General features: G+C 40.2%; 1 protein-coding gene and 1 pseudogene across 1 annotated transcript in view; both read right to left on the bottom strand.

The window, feature by feature from the left end:
- Positions 1 to 14028, bottom strand: part of LOC126060507 (probable small intestine urate exporter) — a 59105-nt pseudogene extending 45077 nt beyond the window's left edge.
- Positions 1 to 21864, bottom strand: part of LOC126076584 (probable small intestine urate exporter) — a 118431-nt gene that overhangs the window by 76409 nt on the left and 20158 nt on the right. The window lies entirely within an intron of this gene.

The raw sequence follows: 21864 nt of genomic DNA, 5'->3' as shown, positions 1-21864 counted from the left end.
GAGATTACTCTTGGACAGTGTGTATAAGGTGAGGATTACGGTATCAGTTACCTGATACAGCAATGCTGGTGAGTTGACTCCTTTCAATTGAGGGAGTCCATTTGATCCAAATTGGATTCTGACCTGTTGTTACCATAACCTGAAAAAAAAAAAAAAAAAAAGATTCATTCTTGGATGTCTGCATTCATTCTGGATCCTATATTCTTCCACTCATACTTAGAAAACCTCTGGGTACGTTGGTTATGCCTTGAATAATCTGAATTACAATGAGCAATGTCACTCCAGTGGAATGAAGAGGGCCAAGACTAAGGAAATGAACAAGTTACCGCCAACCATGCACTTGGCTCCAAATTCTCCAGTCACGTAGCCGGTAGGGATTGGAGCGAAGAAGGAGCCATAGTTGAGGGAACTGAGAATGATTCTCTGGATTTCAGGACTCCAGTCATACACAGGGCCCTAAAGGAGAAGACCTCACTGTTTTTCTTTGGTTAGAGTACTGACAGTCTTTATTGTGACAGCTGGAAGTCAAAAAAATAACAGAGAGTTTTTCTTCATTTTACCTCTTTCCAACTCCTGCAATCTACTGGTTTTATCCAAAAACATAAATATAGGGTTAAAGGATAGTTGACTAAATGCTGCCAGAGTTAAAGCAAAAGTGAGGCTCTGTCAACTCTTTCCCTTACACTGACACAATTTACGAACCATTCAAAATATAAGAGAGACTGTACAGACAGAAAGCGTGAAAGGAGAAAGAATCATACGCAAGGTAATTTTTTAAAAGTGGAGGAAACAAAGAGAAGTAAATATAAATCTGTGACAGTTATTTGTGAAGATTTTCACGTATATATAAACCCCAACCTGTTGCTTTCCAGTCGATTCCAACTCATAGCGACACTATAGGACAGAGTAGAATTGTCCTATAGGGTTTCCAAGGAGCAGCTGGTGGATTCAAACAGCTGACTTTTCTGTTAGCAGCTGAGTTCTTAACCACTGCACCACCAGAGCTCTCTCTCTTTCTCTCTCTGTTCCCCGTTACATTTTCCTCAATTCCCCATAACATTTTAAAATCTGTTTCTTTTATTCTAACTTAATCCCAGTTTTCACTCATAGACACTAAGACTAAATAAAGATATAATCTCCTTAGTTACGTGTTCTGTTCCTTATCTTTTTCCTGGCTCATAATAAATTCTCAACAAATATATTCTGGTTAAATTAATCACATCTTTTGATAAGATTAACCCATCCAGTCAAACCATTTTATACAAAGACAGAATCCAATGTAACATTAAAATTACCACCGATTTAAATTCCTTTAGAGTTTCATTCCAGTAGTCCTGAGTCGCTGTGGAGGCATCAGGGTGGCTGGGTGGCTGCCTGAGGTTCCCATAGCTGGGATGGCAATGCTCAAGTTCATTTGTTGGGTGTAAATTGCAAAAGTACAGAGTAGCAAGATGGTGGCCAGATCATGTCAGACTGAACAAATGCCTGAGACAAGAGGGAGCAGAGAATCTTATAATCAGAATATTCTTCTCCTACCCTCCCTAAGCCCAGAAGTGGGAAGAGGTTACTGTCTGTGAGTCAGAAATACAGGGAGAGCAGATGCTGCTCTGTAGGTGTTTGGTGACACCTGTCCCCTGAGAGGTGAGAGAGGAGGTAGCTTAAGTAGAGACTTAAAGAATGTGTGGAGTTGACCACAGCAAGCATTAGGGAAGGTTAGGCTAAGGTTGTATTATAAAAGTATTTAAACTTCATCTTGATACTGTAATCTAGGCTTGCAGAAAATTAGCCAGTGTGCCACAGGAGCTCTTGGACTTTTCATAGGATTGAATTCAGTTTGATAACAGCTGGAAGGAGTTGATAGACTGTCCTTGCAGAGAAAGTCCAGAGGTAATATGGGATCACTGGCCTCAATGCTATTGGGAGCTCTGGTGGCACAGTGGTTAAGAGCTCGACTGCTAACCAAAAGGTTGGCAATTCAAATCCACCAGCGGTTCTTTGGAAACCCTATGGGGCAGTTCTACTCTGTCCTATAGGGTCATTATAAATCAGAATCGACTTGATGGCAACAGGTTTGGTTTTGGTTGGCCTCAAGGCATGTGGGAACATTTTCCTGGCCTCTTCCAGGGAGCAATATCACTTGGAATGGCCAGCAATGTTTCCTGTTGTATAGTGAGATTCTTGCTAAGTTTCTGGAATTGGCAGTTAGAGTCTGACTTTGGTTTAACTCTGGCGGCATTTAGTAAACCCCATCACCCACAAAAATTTACACTGGAATTTTTATCAACATCATATTAGTATAGCTGTAATAGATTGAATTGTGTTCCCCCAAAATGTGTGTCAACTTGGCTGAGCCATGATTCCCAGTATTGTGTGATTATCCACCCTTTTGTCACCTGATGTAATGTTCTTATGTGTTAGAAATTCTGCTTCTATGATGTTAATGAGGCAGGATTAGAGGCAGTTACGTTAATGAGGCAGGACTCAATCTACAGGGTTAGGTTGTGTCTCAAGTAATTTCTTTTGAGATATAAAAAAAGAGAAGCAAGCAGAGAGACATAGGGACCGCATACCACCAAGAAACAAGAGCCAGGAGGATCTGGGGTCCCTGCGCTGAAAAGCTCCTAGACCAGGGGAAGATTGATGACAAGGACTTTCCCCAGAACTGACAGAGAGAGAAAGCCTTCCCCAGGAGATGGCACCCTGAATTGGGACTTCTAGCCTCTTAGGCTGTGAGAGAACAAATTTCTGTTTGTTAAAATGATCCACTCGTGGTATTTCTGTTACAACAACACTAGATAACTAAGACTATGGCAGATTCAAGTGAATGGCCACATCTATAGCATTGCCTCTTCTAGCCAAGAACAGAGCTGCTTCCCAATATATTCAAGTCTTTTTCTGGGTCCTAAGGTAGAATTTTATAGGTACCTTTAGGACTCCAGACATACACAGAGGCCTAAAGGAAAAAGCATTACACTATTTTTAAAATACTTTTCATTGTTTCCATAACTGAGTTCTTTTTCCTATCATTTTCATCAGTCATTTTCCCTTGGTTTTTGCCTAAAAAACATGTGCAAATAATGGAAATATTTGATTATTTTGCCATTCATAACACTATTCACTTGGGTAATGTTATTCACTGGTATTTTCAAAATGATGTCAAATAGGAGTGGTGAGAGTGGGTGATCCTCTCATAGATGAATTTATTCAAAATACTTCCCATTTTACACCATTAGGTATGCTGGTAGTTGTTGATGTGTTGTGTACTTTTATCATATTAAGCTCTCTTTGCTAGTTTTAATATTTTTTATGGGAATAGAAAGTTTTATTAACTGCATTTTAATCCTGGAGTCAGATACCTTGGTTCAAATCCCAGGTTCTCTACTTACAGCTGTGTGGCCTTGGGTTTCTGCAGTCTCAGTATCTGATCTGTAAAACTGGAATAACAATGTGCTTAATTCATGGCATTGTAATGAGGATTGAATAAATTCCTGTAAGTACATTATAACTACTATTGTTAATATTTGAATATCTTTCTATTTTCCATTTTTGAAATGATCTCTTCTTGTTCTTAGTATATTAGATGGCTTTTTTAAAACGAATTTCTTGATTTTTCTTGCTTTACAGCTATATAGAATTCTTAGCACTGGTGGTAGCAAGATGTTGTGCAACACCAAAAAGGAAGTTAAGGTGACATAGATCTCAAAGTTTTCCAGGACAAGATGCCGGCGCAAGATTTTACCTATCCTGGTGGCTTGTGCTTGAGATATGTGTAAATTACTGCTGTTGAAAATGTCTTCTTCTTTGGTACTGGCTTCTGCTACAGTAGACATTTTGGTTCTTTTCTCCCAGGGACTAGTGTTTACATACTAAAATAAAAGAATGCAAAAGGAGACAAATAGTGAAAGAAGTGTCCTATGTCTCATATGACACTGTCCTAATCCTTTTCTTAAGAATTTGAAGGAAGAGGCAGAGCTAAGATGGCAGAGTAGTCAGAGGCTTCTGGTGATCCTTCTTACAACAAAGACCTGAAAAAACAAGTGAAACAATTATATTTATGACAAGCTAGGAGCCCTGAACATCAGAGGCAAAGTTAGAAAATGGACCAAGCATCAGGACGAGGGAGAAATTGTTCAGAAGCAGAGAGGAGTTGCCGGACCTAAATTGCTGAAAACCCTCAGGCACCATTCCCAGGAGTGACTGTGGCAGGCTGACAGTACTGTTCAGGCTTCAGTTTCCTCAGGGAGAGACAGCCAGCCACACAGCCTACGCACACCTCTGGAAGCAGAGAAGAATAGTGTTCTCAGCAAAATCTAAGTACTTGGGTATATTTTACCAGGCCCCCTGCCTCCAAGCTGGGTTCAGTGGCTGTCAATTTCCCTGGGCCTGAGATAGGCTTTGCTGAGTGTCCTGAGCCATTCTCCAGGCATTGGAGAAAGAATAAATTCACTATTGGGGAAAAAGATAATCTGCTGCTCCTATCCGGGCAGAAATGGTCTGTGGACTTTGAGTAACTTTTCCCCCCGCATGGACCTGTGTAGGCCTATTTCAGGAGAATAGGCCCTTGTTGGCAGACTGCAACTGTTTCAACTGTGTGGTGGAGAGGTGGGTGTTTGATATTTGACACTGCTTTGCCTATTAAATAGGGTCCTCACCTACCCATATCAGGGGCCTAAGGACTGGTGTCTCCACTCACATCACCAAGCCACTCACAACAGATGTCCAAAGATAACTGGTACTTCCCAGTCCTTACAACCAAAAACATTGGGTGCCTGTGGTCCATCTGCAGAACTCACCTGTACACTCTAGGGAACAGGGAATGCTTTCCTCAGAGACACCTGGGGGACAATACTCAGCCCCCTGCCTTGTTCAGAATTTGACCCCCTGCTGCAACCAGATACCAGTACCTACACCAATCACCCCTGACCCTCTAAGATTCTAGGACAGAGCCTGTACCACACACTTGATGGTCATTTACCTGGACATCTGAGCTGAATTCATACAAGAAAAGTGAATGGACTCCTAGACTGATATACCTGATAACAGCTCTAGCCATCTGGGGACAGGACGTCAGAGCTCCAAAGGTGAAAATAATCAAGCTAGCTCACTCAAGCAACCCATCTGGGCATATCAAAACAAAACAAAGCAAGAAGGTAGGATACAGAAGCAAACAGAAAAAAAAAAAACTATTATAATAACTTGTAGATGGCTCAGAGACAACAGTCAATATCAAATCACACAAAGAAGCAGACCATGATCGCTTCAACAAGCTCTCAAAACAAAGAATCAAGGGATCTTCTGGATGAAGGTGCCTTCCTGGAATTACTGGATGCAGAATACAAAAGCTTAATACACAGAACATTTCAAGACATCAGGAACAAGATCAGGAAGGAGATCAGGCAATACACAGAACAAGACAAGGGATATGCAGAAAAAGCAGTAGACATTAAACAGGTTATTCAAGAACATAATGAAAAATTTAATAAGCTGCAAGAATCCATAGAGAGGCAGCAATCAGAAGTTCAGAAGATTAACAATAAAATTACAGAATTAGACAACCGAATCGAAAGTCAGAGGAGCAGAATTGAGCAAGTAGAAGGCAGAATTAGTGAGACTGAAAATAAAACACTTCACACAAATTTATTTGGAAAAAATCAGAAAACGAATTTAAAAATATGAAGAAACCCCAAGAATCATGTGGGACTCTATCAAGAGAAACAGCCTACGAGTGACTGGAGTACCAGAACATGGAGGAATAACAGAAAATATAGAGAGATTGTTGAAGATTTGTTGGCAGAACACTTCCCTGATATCGTGAAAGATGAGAAGATACCTATCCAAGATGCTCATCGAATTCCACATAACAAAGATCTCAAAAGAAAGTCACCAAGACATATTATAATCAAACTTGCCAAAACCAAAGATAAAGAGAAATTTAAGAGTGGCTAGGGATAAACGAAAAGTCACCTACTAAGGGGAGTCAATAAGAATAATCTCAGACTACTTGGCAGAAACCATGCAGGCAAGAAGGCAATGGGAGAGCCTATTTTAAAAAACTGAAGGAAAAAAATTGCCATCCAAGAATCATATATCCAGCAAAACTGTCTCTCAAATATGAAGGTGAAATTAGGACATTTCCAGATAAACAGAAGTTTAGGGAATTCCTAAAAACCAAACCAAAGCTACAAGAAATACTAAAGAGAGTCCTCTGATTAGAAAATCAATAATATCAGATATCAACCTAAGACTAGAACAAAGGACTGAGCAACCAGGTGTCAATCCAAATAGGGAAATCACAAAAATAAATCAAGATAAAAAAGGCTCAAAACAGGAAACAGCAATGTCAATATATAAAAGAAGACAACATTAAAACAATAAAGAGGGACTTAGAAATGTAGTCATAGATCTTTCATATGGAGAGGAAGACAAGGTGATATAAAGAAATAAAAGTTGGATTTACAGTCTGTCACATATAAGTTTGCATGCATCTCACTCCCTACTCCCACTTGCTCTCCCCCTCTTGAGTCGGCCCTTTCGGTCTCTCCTTTCGTGACGATTTTGCCGGCTCCCCTCTCTCTCTATCCTCCCATCCCCCCTGCAGACAAGAGTTGCCAAGACAATCTCAAGTGTCCACCTGATATAATTAGCTCACTCTTCATCAGCATCTCTCTCCCACCCGCTGACCAGTCCCATTCATGTCTGATGAGTTGTCTTCAGGGATGGTTCCTGTCCTGTGCCAACGGAAGGTCTGGGGACCATGGCCGCCGGGATTCCTCTAGTCTCAGTCAGACCATTAAGTTTGGTCCTTTTATGAGAATTTGGGGTCTGTATCCCACTGATCTCCTGCTCCCTCAGGGGTTCTCTGCTGTGCTCCCTGTCAGGGCAGTCATCTATTGTGGCCGGGCACCAGCTAGTTCTTCTGGTCTCAGGATGATGTGGGTCTCTGGTTCATGCGGCCCTTTCTGTCTCTTGGGCTCTTAGTTGTCTTGTGGCCTTGGTGTTCTTCGTTTTCCTTTGCTCCAGGTGGGTTGAGACCAATTGATGCATCTTAGATGGCCGCTTGTTAGCATTTAAGACCCCAGACGCCACATTTCAAAGTGGGATGCAGAATGATTTCATGATAGAATTATTTTGCCAATTGACTTAGAAGTCCCCGCAAACCATGTTCCCCAGACCCCCACCCTTGCTCCGCTGACCTTTGAAGCATTCATTTTATCCCGGAAACTTCTTTGCTTTTGGTCCAGTCCAATTGAGCTGACCTTCCATGTATTGAGTGTTGTCTTTCCCTTCACCTGAAGCAGTTCTTATCTACTGATTAATCAACGGAGGACCCTCACCCACCCTCCCTCTCTCCCCCCTTCGTGGCCGCAGGAGTGTGTGTTCTTCTCGGGTTTACTATTTCTCAAGATCTTGTGATAGTGGTCTTGTACAATGTTTGTCCTTTTGCCTCTGACTGGTTTCGCTCGGCGTGGTGCCTTCCAGGTTCCTCCATGTTGTGGGATGTTTCGCAGATTCGTCACTGTTCTTTGTCGATGCGTGGTGTTCCATTGTGTGAATTTGCCACAATTTGTTTACCCATTCGTCCGTTGATGGACGCCTTAGTTGCTTCCAACTTTTTGCTATTGTGGGCAGAGCTGCAGTAAGCATGGGTGTGCATATATTAAAAAAAAAAAAAAAGTTGGATTTAAACTTAGAAAAATAGGGTTAAATATTAAGGTAACCAAAAAGGAGATTAACAATTGTACTCATGAAAATAAAATACAAGAAAAAAATAGAGACTCAGCAGAAACAAAATCAACAACAATGAATAAGAGAAAAAGACAATACATAAGATAAATTACTCAGCACAAAAATTAAGTGGGAAAAAGAAACGGTCAACAACACACAAAAAAGACATCAAAATGACAGCACTAAACTCATAAAAAAAAAACAAAACTCATACCTATCCATAATTACACTGAATGTAAATGGACTAAACGTACCAATAGAGAGACAGAAAGTGGTAGAAAGGAGTAAAAAAAAACATGATCCATCTATATGCTCCCTACAAGAGACACACCTTAGACTTAGAGACACAAACTAAAACTTGAAGGATGAAAAAAATACATATCACGCAAACAACAATCAAAAAAGAGCAGGAGTGGCAATATAAATTTCTGACAAAATAGGCTTTAAAGTTAAATCCATCACAAAGGATAAGGAAAGACAGTACATAATGATTAAAGGGACAATATACCAGGAGGATATAACCATATTAAATATTTATGCACCCAACGATGAGGCTGTAAGATATATAATAAAACTCTAACAGCACTGAAAAGTGAAATAGACATCAACACAATTATACTGGGAAATTTTAACACACCACTTTTGGTGAAGGACAGAACATCCAGAAAGAAGCACAATAAAGACACGGAAGATCTAAATGCCATAATCAACCAACTTGACCTCATAGACATATATGGAACACTCCACCCAAAAGCAGACAAGTGTACTTTATTTTCCAACACACATAGAACATTCTCTAGAATAAACCACATATTAGGTCAAAAAGCAAGCCTTAGCAGAATCCAAAACATCGAAATATTACAAAGCATCTTCTCTGACCATAAGGCCATAAAAGTAGAAATGAATAACAGAAAAAGCAGGGAAAAGAAATCAAACACTTGGAAATTGAACAATACCCTGCTCAAAAACAACTGGATTATAGAAGATGTTAAGGATGGAATAAAGGAATTAATAGAATCCAATGAGAATGAATACACTTCATATTGGAACATTTGGGACACAGCGAAAGCAGCGCTCAGAGCTCAATTTATATCAATAGATGCACACATCCAAAAAGAAGAAAGGGCCAAAATCAAAGAATTATCCCTACAACTTGAACAAACAGAAAGAGAGCACCAAAAGAAACCCTCAGGTACCAGAAGAAAGCAAGTAATAAAAATTAGAGCAGAATTAAGTGAAATAGAGAAGAGAAAAACAACTGAAAGAGTTAATAAGACCAAAAGCTGGTTCTTTTAAAAAAAATTACCAAAATTGATAAACCATTGGCCAAACTGACAAAAGAAAAACAGGAGAGGAAGCAAATAACCTGAATAAGAAATGAGATGGGCAATATCACAACAGACCCAACTGAAATTAAAAGAATCATATCAAATTACTATGAAAAACTGTACGCTAACAAATTTGAAACCTAGAAGAAAAGGATGAATTTCTAGAAACACACTATCTACCTAAACTAACACAAAAGGAGATAGAAAGCTAAATAAACCCATAAAAAAAGAGATTGAAAAGGTAATCAAAAAACCCCCAACAAAAAAAGCCCTGGCCCAGACAGCTTCACTGCAGAATTCTACCAAACTTTCAGAGAAGAGTTAACACCACTACTACTAAAGGTATTTCAGAGCATAGAAAAGGACGGAATACTCCTAAACTCATTGTATGAAGCCTGCATATCCCTGATAACAAAACCAGGTAAAGACACCACAAAAAAAAATTACGGACCTAGATACCTCATGAACTTAGATGCGAAAATCCTCAACAAAAATCTAGCCAATAGAATTCAACAACATATCAAAAAAGTAATTCACCATGACCAAGTGGGATTCATACCAGGTATGCAGGGATGGTTCGACATTAGAAAACAATTAATGTAATCCATCATATGAATAAAACAAAAGGCAAGAACCACATAATCTTACCAATTGAATCAGAAAGGGCACTTGACAAAGTTCAACACCCATTCATGATAACAACTCTCAGTAAAATAGGAATAGAATAAAGGGCATTCATACAAAGCCAACAGCCAACATCACCCTAAATGGAGAGAGTCTAAAAGCATTCCCCTTGAGATCGGGAACAGACAAAGATGCCCTTTATCACCACTCTTATTCAACATTGTGCTGGACGTCTTAGCTAGAGAAATTAGGCTAGATAAAGACATAAAGGGCATCCAGACTGGCAAGGAAGAAGTAAAAGTATCTCTATTTGCAGATGACATGATCTTATACACAGAATATCCTAATGAATCCTCAGGAAAACTACTGAAAGTAATAGAAGAGTTCAACAGAGTATCAAGATAAAAGATAAACATACAAAAATCAGTTGGATTTCTCTGCACCAACAAAAAGAACATCAAAGAGGAAATCACCAAATCAATACCATTTACAGTAGCCCCCAAGAAGATAAAATACTTAGGAATATATCTTACCAGAGACATAAGAGACCTATACAAAGAAATCTACAAGACACTACTGCAAGAAACCAAAAGAGACCTACATAAGTGGAAAAACACACCTTGCTCATGGATAGGAAGACTTAACATTGTAAAAATGTCTATTTTACCAAAAGCCATCTAAAGATACAATGCAATCTTGATCCAAATTCCAAAGACATGTTTAATGAGATGAAGAAAGAAATCACCAACTTCACATGGAAGGGAAAGAGGCCCTGGATAAGTAAAGCATTACAGAAAAAGAACAACAAAGTGGGAGACATCACACTACCTGATTTTAGAACCTGTTATATTGCCACAGTAGTCAAAACAGCCTGGTACTGGTACGACAACAGATACATAGACCAATGGAACAGAATTGAGAAACCAGACATAAATCCATCTACACATGAGCAGATGATATTTGACAAAAGCGCCAAAGTCAGTTAAATGGGGAAAAGACAGTCTGTTTAACAAATGGTGCTGGCGTAGCTGGATATCCACCTGCATGAAAGAAGATCCATACCTCACACCATGCACAAAAGTGAACTCAAAATGGATCAAAGACCTAAACATATGATCTAAAACAATAAAGATCATTGAAGAAAAAATAGGGACAATGTTAGGCACTCTAATACATGGCATAAACAGTATACAAAACATTACTAACAATGCACAAACACCAGAAGAAAAACTAGATAACTGGGAGCTCCTGAAAATCAAACACCTATATTCATCCAAAGGCTTCACCAAAAGAGTAAAAAGATTACCTACAGACTGGAAAAAAGTTTATAGCTATGACGTTTCCAATCAGTGTCTGATCTCTAAAATCTACATGATACTGCAAAAACTTAACTACAAAAAGACAAATAACCCAATTGGAAAATGGCCAAAAGATAGGAACAGACACTTCACTAAAGAAGACTTTTGTGTAGGTAACAGATCCATGAGGAAATGCTCACAATCACTAACCATTAAAGAAATGCAAATCAAAACTACAATGAGATTCCATCTCACTCCAACAAGGCTGGCATTAATCCAAAACACACAAAATAATAAATGCTGGAGAGGCTGTGGAGGGACTGGAACACTCAGACACTGCTGGTGGGAATGTAAAATGGTACAACCACTTTGGAAATCGATTTGGCACTTCCTTAAAAAGCTAGAAATAGGACTACCATACTATCCAGCGATCCCACTCCTAGGAATAAAATATATATATATATATATATATATATATATATATATATACCCTAGAGAAATAAGAGCCTTTACACGAATAGATACATGCACACCCATGTTCATTGCAGCACTGTTTACAATAGCAAAAATATGGAAGCAACCAAGGTGCCCATCAACAGATGAACGGATAAATAAATGGAATACTACACATGGAAAAAGAACAATGGTGAATCTGTGAAACATTTCATAGCATGGAGGAATCTGCATGGAGGAATCTGGGAGATATTACGCTGAGTGAAATCAGTCAGTTGCAAAAGGGCAAATATTGTATGAGACCACGATTATAAGAACTCAAGAAATAGTTTAAACAGAGAAGAAAATATTCTTTGATGGCTGCGAGAGTGGGGAGGGAGGGAGGGAGGGAGAGGGGCATTCACTAATTAGATAGTAGACAAGAACTAATTTAGGCGACAGGAAAAAAACACACAATACAGGAGAGTCAGCGCAAATGGACTACACTAAAAGGAAAAAAGTTTCCTGAATAAACTGAATGCCTTGAAGGCCAGCGCAGCAGGGCCGGGGGTTTGGGGACCATGGTTTCAGGGAACATCTAAGTCAATTAGCATAATAAAATCTATTAAGAAAACATTCTCCATCCCACTTTGGAGAGTGGCTTCTGGGGTCTAGCAAATGGCTATCTAAGATGCATGAATTGGTCTCAGCCAACCTAGAGCAAAGGAGAATGAAGAACATCAAAAACACAAGGTAATTATGAGCCCAAGAGACAGAAAGGGCCACATAAACCAGAGACTACACCAGCCTGAGACCATAAGAACTAGATGGTGCCCGGCTACAACCAATGACTGCCCTTACAGGGAACAAAACAGAGAGTCCCTGATGGAGCAGGAGAGCAGTGGGATGTAGACCTCAAATTTCCGTAAAAAGACCAGACTTAATGGTCTGACTGAGAGTAGAGGGACCCTGAAGGTCATGGTCCCCAGACCTTCTATTAGCCCAGGACAGAAACCATTCCCAAAGCCAGCTCTTCAGACAGGGATTGGACTGGACTTTGGGATGGAAAATGATACTAGTGAAGAGTGGGCTTCTTGGATCGAGTTGACACATGAGTCTATGTGGGCAGCTCCTGTCTGGAGGGGAGATGGGAAGGCAGAGATGTCAAAAGCTGGCTGGACGGACACAAAAATAGAGAGTGGAGAGAAGGAGTGTGCTGTCTCATTAGGGGGAGAGCAACTAGGAGCATATAACAATGCGTATATAAGTTTTTGTATGAGATACTGACTTGATTTGTAAACTTTCACTTAAAGCGCAATAAAAAAAAAAAGAACTAGAAGGAGACAATAAATTAGTGGTAACTTTGGTGAAGGGTAAGACAGTACAAAATACTGGGGAAGCTAGCACAACCTGTACAAGGCAAGGTCATGGTAGTTCCATAGAGACATCCAAACTCCCTGAGGGATTGAATTACTGGGCTGAGGGCTGTGGGAACCATGGTCTCAGTGAATATCTAGCTCAATTCGTATAAGAGAGTTAATAAAGAAAATACTCTACATTCTACTTTGGTGAGTAGTGTCTGGAATTTTAAAAGCCTGTGAGTGGCCATCTAGGATACTACACTGATCTCACCCCTTCTGAAGCAAGGAAGAATGAAGAAAAACAAAGACACAAGGGAAAGACTCGTCCCAAGGACTAATGGACCACATCTACCACAGCCTCCACCAGACTGAGTCCAGTACAACTAGATGGTGCCTGGCTACCACTACTGACTGCTCTGACAGGAACTACAATAGAGGGTCCCAGACGGAGCTGGAGAAAAATGTAGAACAAAATTCTAACTCAAAGAGAAGGACCAGACTTGTTGACCTGACAGAGGCTGGAGAAACACTGAGAGTACGTCTCCCAGACACCCTTGCAGCTCAGTAATGAGATCACTCCTGAGGTTCACCCTTCAGCCAAGATTGAACAGGCCCACAGAACAAAACAAGACTAAAGGGGTGCACCATCCCTGGGGCAAGGACTGGAAGGCAGGAGGGAGCAGGAAAGCTGGTAATAGGGAACCCAGGGTTGAGAAGGGAGAGTGTTGACAAGTCGTGGGGTTGTTAATCAATGTTATACAACAATGTGTGTATTAGCTGTGTGACGAGAAACTAGTTTGTTCAGTAAACCTTCATCTAAAGTTCGAAAAAAAAAAAAAGAATTAGAAGGAAATTGAGTTTGGTGAGACAATGCTAGAGTTGAATTCAGGAAACCTGATTTGTCACCCTGGCTCCATCACTAAGCAACTATGTGGCCTTAGGAAGGTCAGAGTTATCCCACGTATTTGTCTCTGTGTTTCTAAATGAACGATCAAGCCTATATTTTAAATTCTTCCCGTTCTGTATTCACATGTCTCAACTGGAAGCAGTAGCAACATGATGATAAAACTCAAAAACAACCTTTAATAAATTTATTTGGAAGCTCCCAGTAGAGGAATATACCTGAAAAATTGTCCATTACAAACACCTAGACATACTAGATAAAATATAGTATACCTTCTTTGAAATGCATAGCTCCAAAGATTGTCATAGGTAGCCCCGTGGATGAAATGAGACGTTAGAGGCATCAGCTAACTCTTTGGTGGCCCTGCGGGTGGGGTTAGAGATACATCAATTTCAGTATTGCAGAGACTTGGGATGGGGGATGAAACTCAAGACAAGAAGTGAATTATAATGGAGATCCCTTCGAAATTCTAAAAATTCATAATGATATTATAAGGAGTTGACGTTTAGAATTCACTCTATGTGCATTTTCTAAGAGCTTGCCCGCTGCTGAGAAACTGACCTAAGAATTGGGCCCAGACTTGTTTGCTTAACCTTGACCACACAAAATTACTGTCGATGAATCTCCATGTAATATAAGCCCAAAACCCAAAATTATAAATGTCCACGGAGTGGTCCATGAGAAGTAAACCCTGAGACTCAATGCATTATTCTGCTGACAACTTCCAAAATTAGAGGAAACTTATAAAGACATTATATAAACATGCTTAAAACAATTGAAGAAATTATATACGGACTCTACAACATAAAAAGAGTCAAAGACATAAGAAAAAAAAAATACACCCAGCCCAGATAGCAGCCATGCCAGATCAGAAGTATTCCAGGCAAGAAGGTGCTTCCTGTCCCTGACTCTCTCCCTGCCACCAGCCCTAGAAGAGTCAGAAACCTCCTTTAGCAAGAGGAATGAGGGGAACAGGTAGCAGAGGAAGGGGATAAGAATTCCAACCAAGCAACCCCTCCCTTCCAGGCACAAGCTGGATGTGGTGAGAAGCTTCATTGGAGTTTTGCATTTCATTAGACAGGATCTATTAATTATAAAGTGAGACTATACGAAGACTGAAAATAACCAGAAGATTTTTTCCTATCTGAAAATGATCAGAGAGGTTATGGGGCTTTGCAGATTTAAAGGGTACAAGGGTAAGGTAGGGGCTTTTGGTGAAATAAAATATCTTTCCACTTGCTCTCTATGGAGTGTTCCTTCTATTATTGTAAAAACAATTACATATCTGATTCTTTGGTGATATAGTTTTTAACTGTAAGTGGAAATATTGCATAAAGTATGTGTATGTTACCAACTAAAGTTGGTAAATGTGTATTAACAGACAAACTCCTCGTTTATGTCATTTGAAGTTTCTCCTGTTAGACCACAGAGACCTCCAGTCCACCGTGGGTCAGAAATGAATTGAAAGTTGAAATTCAGAACAATGTTTACTGGAGAAAGATTGGTTGGGTAACTCTGAAAAGAAAGTGGGAAAATGAAGGGACTGAATATTCTGTAGGTAAAAATAATTTGCTTATCATTTCTGTTCACACTTTAGGTCAATTGATAGGATTGAAAGGATTGTATGAGAGACAAGAATGGAAGAAAATTTTCAGATAAAAAATTCTTGCAATGATTTTACCTAAACAAGCCCTTCTGGTACACCAATGCCTAAGTGCTCACTGTTCATTGATTGATTCAGTGAATACTTGTTGAATCAATTAATGGAATTTTCTACTTCTTTATCTTTTTATCTTGTGCCTACAACTGAAGGGCTTAGTTCTCATTAAATTACCCCATTTCTATAATACTTATTATAACAGAAGTACTTGCCAATTTTTTGGTCACCAGCAGTATAGGATTTGCCGAAGGTCAAAACGGACAGTGGAAGGTGGCAGTAGGGGGAAAGGTGAGATACTGCTTTGTAGGTCATCATGTTGTTACTGCTTCCAGTTGAGACATGAGAATACAGAACGAGAAAGAATTTAAAATACAGGCTTGATCATTCATTTAGAAACACAGAGACAAAGACGTGTACCCTCATGAAAGTTACATCCAAGCAGCGCCACAATATGGAAGAAATAAGTAAAAACAGCATGTGCTAAGAGGAAAACAAATTAACACAGGGACAGTGAGTAAGTAGCCAGCTTTGTGAGAGGGCTACTATTTTTGTCTAGTCTAACAACTTTACCTACTCAGACTGTGTAGGAGAAGGTTGGGTTTGAGCTGAAAGGTGCATGTGGAGGAGAGAAGCAGCTGTATAGTAGAGCATTCCAGGTAAAGAAGCCAGCAAGTGTGCCATGTTTTTTCAAGGTAGAAAAAAATGCAATGTGTCCAGTGCAGCATCAGGGAGAAGGATAATAATAAGAGCTGAGGTCAAAGTGGTAAACACTTACCACTCCATTTAGGACCCTGTAGACCTTAGATTGGAAACCCTGGTGGTGTAGTGGTTCAGTGCTACAGCTGCTAACCAAAGGGTTGGGAGTTCGAATCCACCAGGCGCTCCTTGGAAACTCTATGGGGCAGTTCTAGTCTGTCCTATAGTGTCGCTATGAGTCAGAATTGACTTAACGGCACTGTTTTTTTTTTAGACCTTAGATTGAATTTACTTTGCCTCCTGTGTGGTCCATGACCTATGAGGGACAAGAATAGGAACCAAGAGACTTGGAAGAAAGTGTTGCAGTTTGCCTGTGGGACAGGCGAAGTCGGCTGGGTTAGGATGGTTGGGGTAGAAAAGACCAGATTTGAGGTCTATTTTGGAGACAGAGCCAATAAGTGTTGCTAATGAGGTGGGTATGAAGGCGAAAGAAAGCAGGGCATCATGGCAGGCTTCTAGGTTTATAACTTAAGAATGAATGGTGTTGCCCTCAATGGAGATGAAGCGACAAGCAGAGAAGGAGCAGATTTTGGGAGGCAAAGCAAGTTTCTCTTGAACATGTTGGGTTGAGATGCCTGTTAGACCCAGAAAGGAAGACTGCCAAGCAGGCATTGTGTTTATGAGTCTGTACCTTGGAACAGAAGGCCTATGCGGTAACACAAATTTTGAAGTCATCAGCTTTATCTATTTGGAGGTTGTCAAAATAAGCAAAACCTAGCAAAGAAATGGGTCCAAGCATTCATATATCAGATTTTCTTGCCAAGACTATTTCTGTGCTTGCTCCTTTTGAATAAATATCTGCCCTACTAATCTCCAATACACTGTACGGTGAGACTTTACTTAATATACTTTGCAAGCCTCTTAATAGTGCAGCTGTCATCTCTATCAGGTCTCTGCACAAAACATTTTTTCCCCATGAGAGGCAGCTCCGGGATATCACTCATAGCTCCCAAGTAAAATCTGTCTGTCCCAACCTCTTCATCCCATTTATCTACTTCCCAAATCCATGTGAAACTTATTTTGCTTTTTTTCCCCCCACATATAAATTCATTGGAAGAGTCTAGTCTGTTCTGATTAATCAGATCTTTCGACCTGGATGAAAACTTTCCCCCACCAGAATTCAGCATTTACATTTATTTTCTCAGCAGAGATATGATCAGCACTTTAAAAAAAAAAAATTAATGAATCTTACAGAACAAGCCCAAAATATGAATCATAAAGTGAAGATTGTCCCATCTATTGTCTTAGTTATCTAGTGCTTCTGTAACAGAAACATCACAAGTAAATGGCTTTAACAAAGAGATGTTTATTCTCTCATAGTCCTGTTCAGGGCACTGGCTCCAGGGGAAGGCTTTCTCTCTCTCTCTCTCTCTGTCAGCTCTGGAGGAAGGTTCTTGTCGTCAGTCTTCCCTTGGTCTGGGAGCATCTCAACGCAGGAACCTCAGGTCCAAAGGACTCGCTCTGTTCCCAGCACTGCTTTCTTGGTGGTATGAGATTCCCAACTCTCTGCTTGGTTCCCTTTCCTTTTATCTCTTAGGAGATAAAAAGTGGTGCAGGCCACACCCCAGGGAAACTCCCTTTACATTGACTGGATTAGGGATGTGACCTGGTTGGGTGTTACAATGCCACCCTAATCCTCTTTAACATAAAATTACAGTCACAGAATGGAGGACAACCACAGAATACTGGGAATCATGGCTTAACCAAGTTGATACACACGTTTTGGGGGGGGACATAATTCAATCCATGACATCTATTCTCAAAATATGAGTGACATTAACTCTTTAAACTACACTCTCAAATGGCCGGTTAACCAACAGAGCCTTCCCATGATTCAGGCTCTCTTTCTGGAGCTATTTTGTTAGAGGCATTTCATCCCCTGCATAGGGGGCCTTCTTTCTTTCAGGAAAAGGTGACATCATTTTTCACTTTTCACAATTGTTAAGGAGAGAGGTGTTCTCTTCCCCACCCACACAATGGCAAAACAGCAAATTCAACTGTTCTGTTAGGGAAAAGATACCCATTCCCATATCTCAAAAGCAGAACTGTAAAAGAAAAGATGACAGCTATCCTGAGGGACGAGTGCAGGGTCCTCATTCCTTTCAAATAAATTAATCTTTATTTATTATAATTTTGTTATCTTCAGGAGGTAAATGAATACCAAAATCTTTATCCTTGATGTTACTAAATGGGAAGATTTTATTGGTTCAATGGTTTAATTTTCAACTTTGCTTCTATTTTTTTATTAATAAAAAAGTCAAGCTCACTGAAATTTTCCTCTTGCTTTAAGCCCAACTGAGATGTCACTTACATGTTCCCTCATGTTCCAATCTGAATCTAGGTCTCCTGCATATAGGATCCCAATACCATGTGGCCCTTGGTTACAGTACTTGCAGTCTTCAGGGGTTTGTCAGGTTGTAATACTGTCCCGGCATGGACTGTAATGTAAAACTTGCCTCCAAAAATGGAGGGTGCCGAGAGACCAAAGAAATAGGTGGGCAACTCCAGGGTAACAGCAAAGAGGTTTATTAGGGAGACTTACAAATGATGAGGGTCCTGTGTGGTAACAGGACCAAGCAGGTCTCCGCGTACCAAAGTGGAAGGGCAGAGGTTTTATTGTGGTGGTGGACAGTAGTGGCTTCATGCCAGGGACCTACATAAAATGACTTAGTAAATAATAATGAACTAGAAGAATGCATGAAGGAGTTCATGTTTGTCTCACAAAGCCTGTTTCCCCTTCAAATTCTCTTCATGTGGATGTGTTATATCTTCTGCCTTTTGAGTCTTCTGTCTACCATTAATTTCTGTATTTAATAGAACTGAGCTTTCCACAGACTAGAAATTTAAAATATTTTGGGTAAATTTAAATTTTTGTGATTTTCTGAATATAACTATTTGCACAAAAGCTATTGAATTTTCTATGAAAATTACAACCCATGATTCTGCTCCCTTTTTAACCAAAATATTTCAGATAATTCATGCATAATTGCAGTCTGCTTCCTCACCTTCAATTCTCTCTTGAACCTGTTACCAACAGACCTTTGCCCCCAACACTTGACCAAATCAGCATTAGTGAAAGTGGCCACCCATCTTGGTGCAGGAAAATCCATCCATCACTTTCTAGGCCTTTTCTGCCAACATGTGACAGAGTTAATGACTCACTGATGTTTTATTTCACATGATTGGCATATACTACTCTGGTTTGATATTTTCATGCCTTGTTGCCTTTTCTCAGTCTTTTTTAGCTGATCTCTAACTTTTTCCCCAAGCTCTGAATGTTGGTGTACACCAGAACTCTGTCCCTGAAGCTCTTTTTTAATGGGCTCACTTCCAAGATGATCCCAGCTGATCCCCTTTCTTTACATGCCTTTGCTCTGACCTCTTCCCTGAGCTCAAAACCGGTGACTCACCTGCCTTGGTCTCTATTTGAGTATCCAACAGCTATCTCAGTCTTCACCTGATCACAAGCAGAATTCCTGAAGCCACCTTCAAACCATTTCTGCCTCAGCCTTCCCAATCTTAGTTAAACTGGCTGTTCCAGTTAATCTGGCTAATAACCTCAGAGTCCTGTTTGATTTTGTAATTTTCCTCAAGACTCGGTATTCATCCCACTAGCATGTTCTGTCAGATGCACCTTAAACTTTTCCTCAAATGCCATTATTTTTCATTTTTTCCATTCCTTGCACAATCATCTGGTCACACTGTTTCAACTGCTTCTCTTTTGATCCATATTCCCATAGCAGGTGGAATGTTTAAAATGTAAATATGATGGCATTTCTTCTTGATTTACAAAACTTTCAAAAACTTCTCAGTGAACTTAGGACAAATTCCAATTTCCTTCTGACGGCATTCAGGACATCATAAGACCTGGACCATGTCAGCCTGCTGACTTGTCCCTACCCCTCTTAACTTGACTCACAGAGTTCCAGCCAGTTCTGTCTTCCCCATGAAGCTCATCCTGCCTCAGGCCTTTGTACTTGCAATTCTTTCTGACAGTAATGCCCAACTCCCAATGCCCAAAAAACCCATTCCCCCTGAGTTGATTCTGGCTCATAGCAACATCATAGGACAGAGTAGAACTGCCGCACGGGGTTTCCAAGGCTGTAAATCTGTATGGAAGGAAACTGCCACATCTTTCTCCCACAGAGTGGCTGGTGGGTTCCAACCAATGACCTTTCAGTCACCAGTCGTATGCTTTATCACTGTGCCACCAGGACCCCTTCCCCAATGTCCATCTACTCCCAAATATTCTTCAGACTTACTCCTTTTTCACTATTTAGGTCTCAACTCAAATGTCAATTTCTGTAATAGACTTGCTTATCTCACCTGTCTAAACACTTTCTTTGGTTATCATCAGCCTCTGCTGCTAGAGTGAAAGCTCTCTGAGGGCAGAGATTTTTCTTTCCTCTAGTCCCCCAAATAGGAAATCCTGGTGGCATAGTGGTTAAGTGCTACAGCAGTTCAAAAAAGTCAGCAGTTCAAATATACCAGGCGCTCCTTAGAAACTCTATGAGGCAGTTCTACTCTGTCCTATAGGGTCGTTATGAATCAGAATAGACTTGATGGCAGTGCTCATTAAATACTAATGGGGTGAATTCATGAGTGAATGAAGTCTCTATATGATTTATTTCCTTAGTCACTTCACTGCTCTTATCATCTTTTATTGTATGTGTGTCATCTCTTCCCAATTACTTTTTAAGATTCTGTAGTTAATAGCCAATGACTCATTTGAATTCAGCTAAGAAGATTCTTACTGAGATGGAATATGGACAGTGGAGCCATAATATCGAGTTTAGCCTGGACCTCTTTACTCACTGACTTACTTTGTATCAGAGTTTTGTCAGGTTTATCTCCTGAAATCAAATGATCTCACCACATCTTACCACCTCCACACCCTGAAACCATGCTGCCCTCACTAGCTGTACTCTAGCCACATTGGTTGCTTCTCTTGCTATTGGACCTTTACATTCCTGTTTCCTTTTCCTAGAATGTTCTCCATCTGCTGCTTCCTGTAGCAGTTAATTATTGTCCTTCAGATTCTAGCTCAACTGAAATTCTGGAATGCTGGGCCTCCCTCATCCCTCAGACCAGTGCATATGGTCTCATAGTCACTCATAAAGCCTGGTATATGACCAGTCATTTCATTTTCCACAGTAGTCATTTCGCATTCATTTCTGTAATACTTTGATTAGACTCATCTGACCTATGAAGATGTTGAGCTCCCTGAGGCTATATTAGACATTGGTTTCTGCCTTGCCCCGTGGTATGTGTTCATTAGCTTCCAGTTTAATGTTTGAATGCTTCTGTTTCCCTTCTTAGTTTCCATGCTGCTCATACATATGGGAGCTCAATGAAAGCAGACACACCATACACAGTCTCTTGACATTTGTTATGGGGTCAAAGCAATGCAGGACTTGCCTACAATTAGGAAGACCTGGTAGGCAAGTGCATGAACTTTGAATGAGGTCCATTCAATGGTGGTTAGTATCCAAACTCAGAAAAGCAGAGGAACGTTATTCAAGACAGATATGACAGCATAAACAAATGTTTGAGGGGATAGGACAGAAACTGAGCAGCGTACTTTTACTGAGATGTGAGATTTCTGCACAGAAATGTTGGGTAGAAGGCAACATAGCCATAAAGAAGGCATCCATGAAGGGGTGTGCTCCAGGAAGTGCCCAAGCACTACAGGTATTATAGGGGCAACTCTGATTCCAAAGCTAGGAGCCATAGAAAGCAGTCTAGTATGCTATCACCACATTAGTTATAGGATCTT

This window comes from Elephas maximus, chromosome 1 (assembly GCF_024166365.1).
Source record: "Elephas maximus indicus isolate mEleMax1 chromosome 1, mEleMax1 primary haplotype, whole genome shotgun sequence".
NCBI lineage: Eukaryota > Metazoa > Chordata > Mammalia > Proboscidea > Elephantidae > Elephas > Elephas maximus.
The sequence above is the reverse complement of the archived record's forward strand: the minus strand, read 5'-3'. Positions and strand labels throughout refer to the sequence as shown.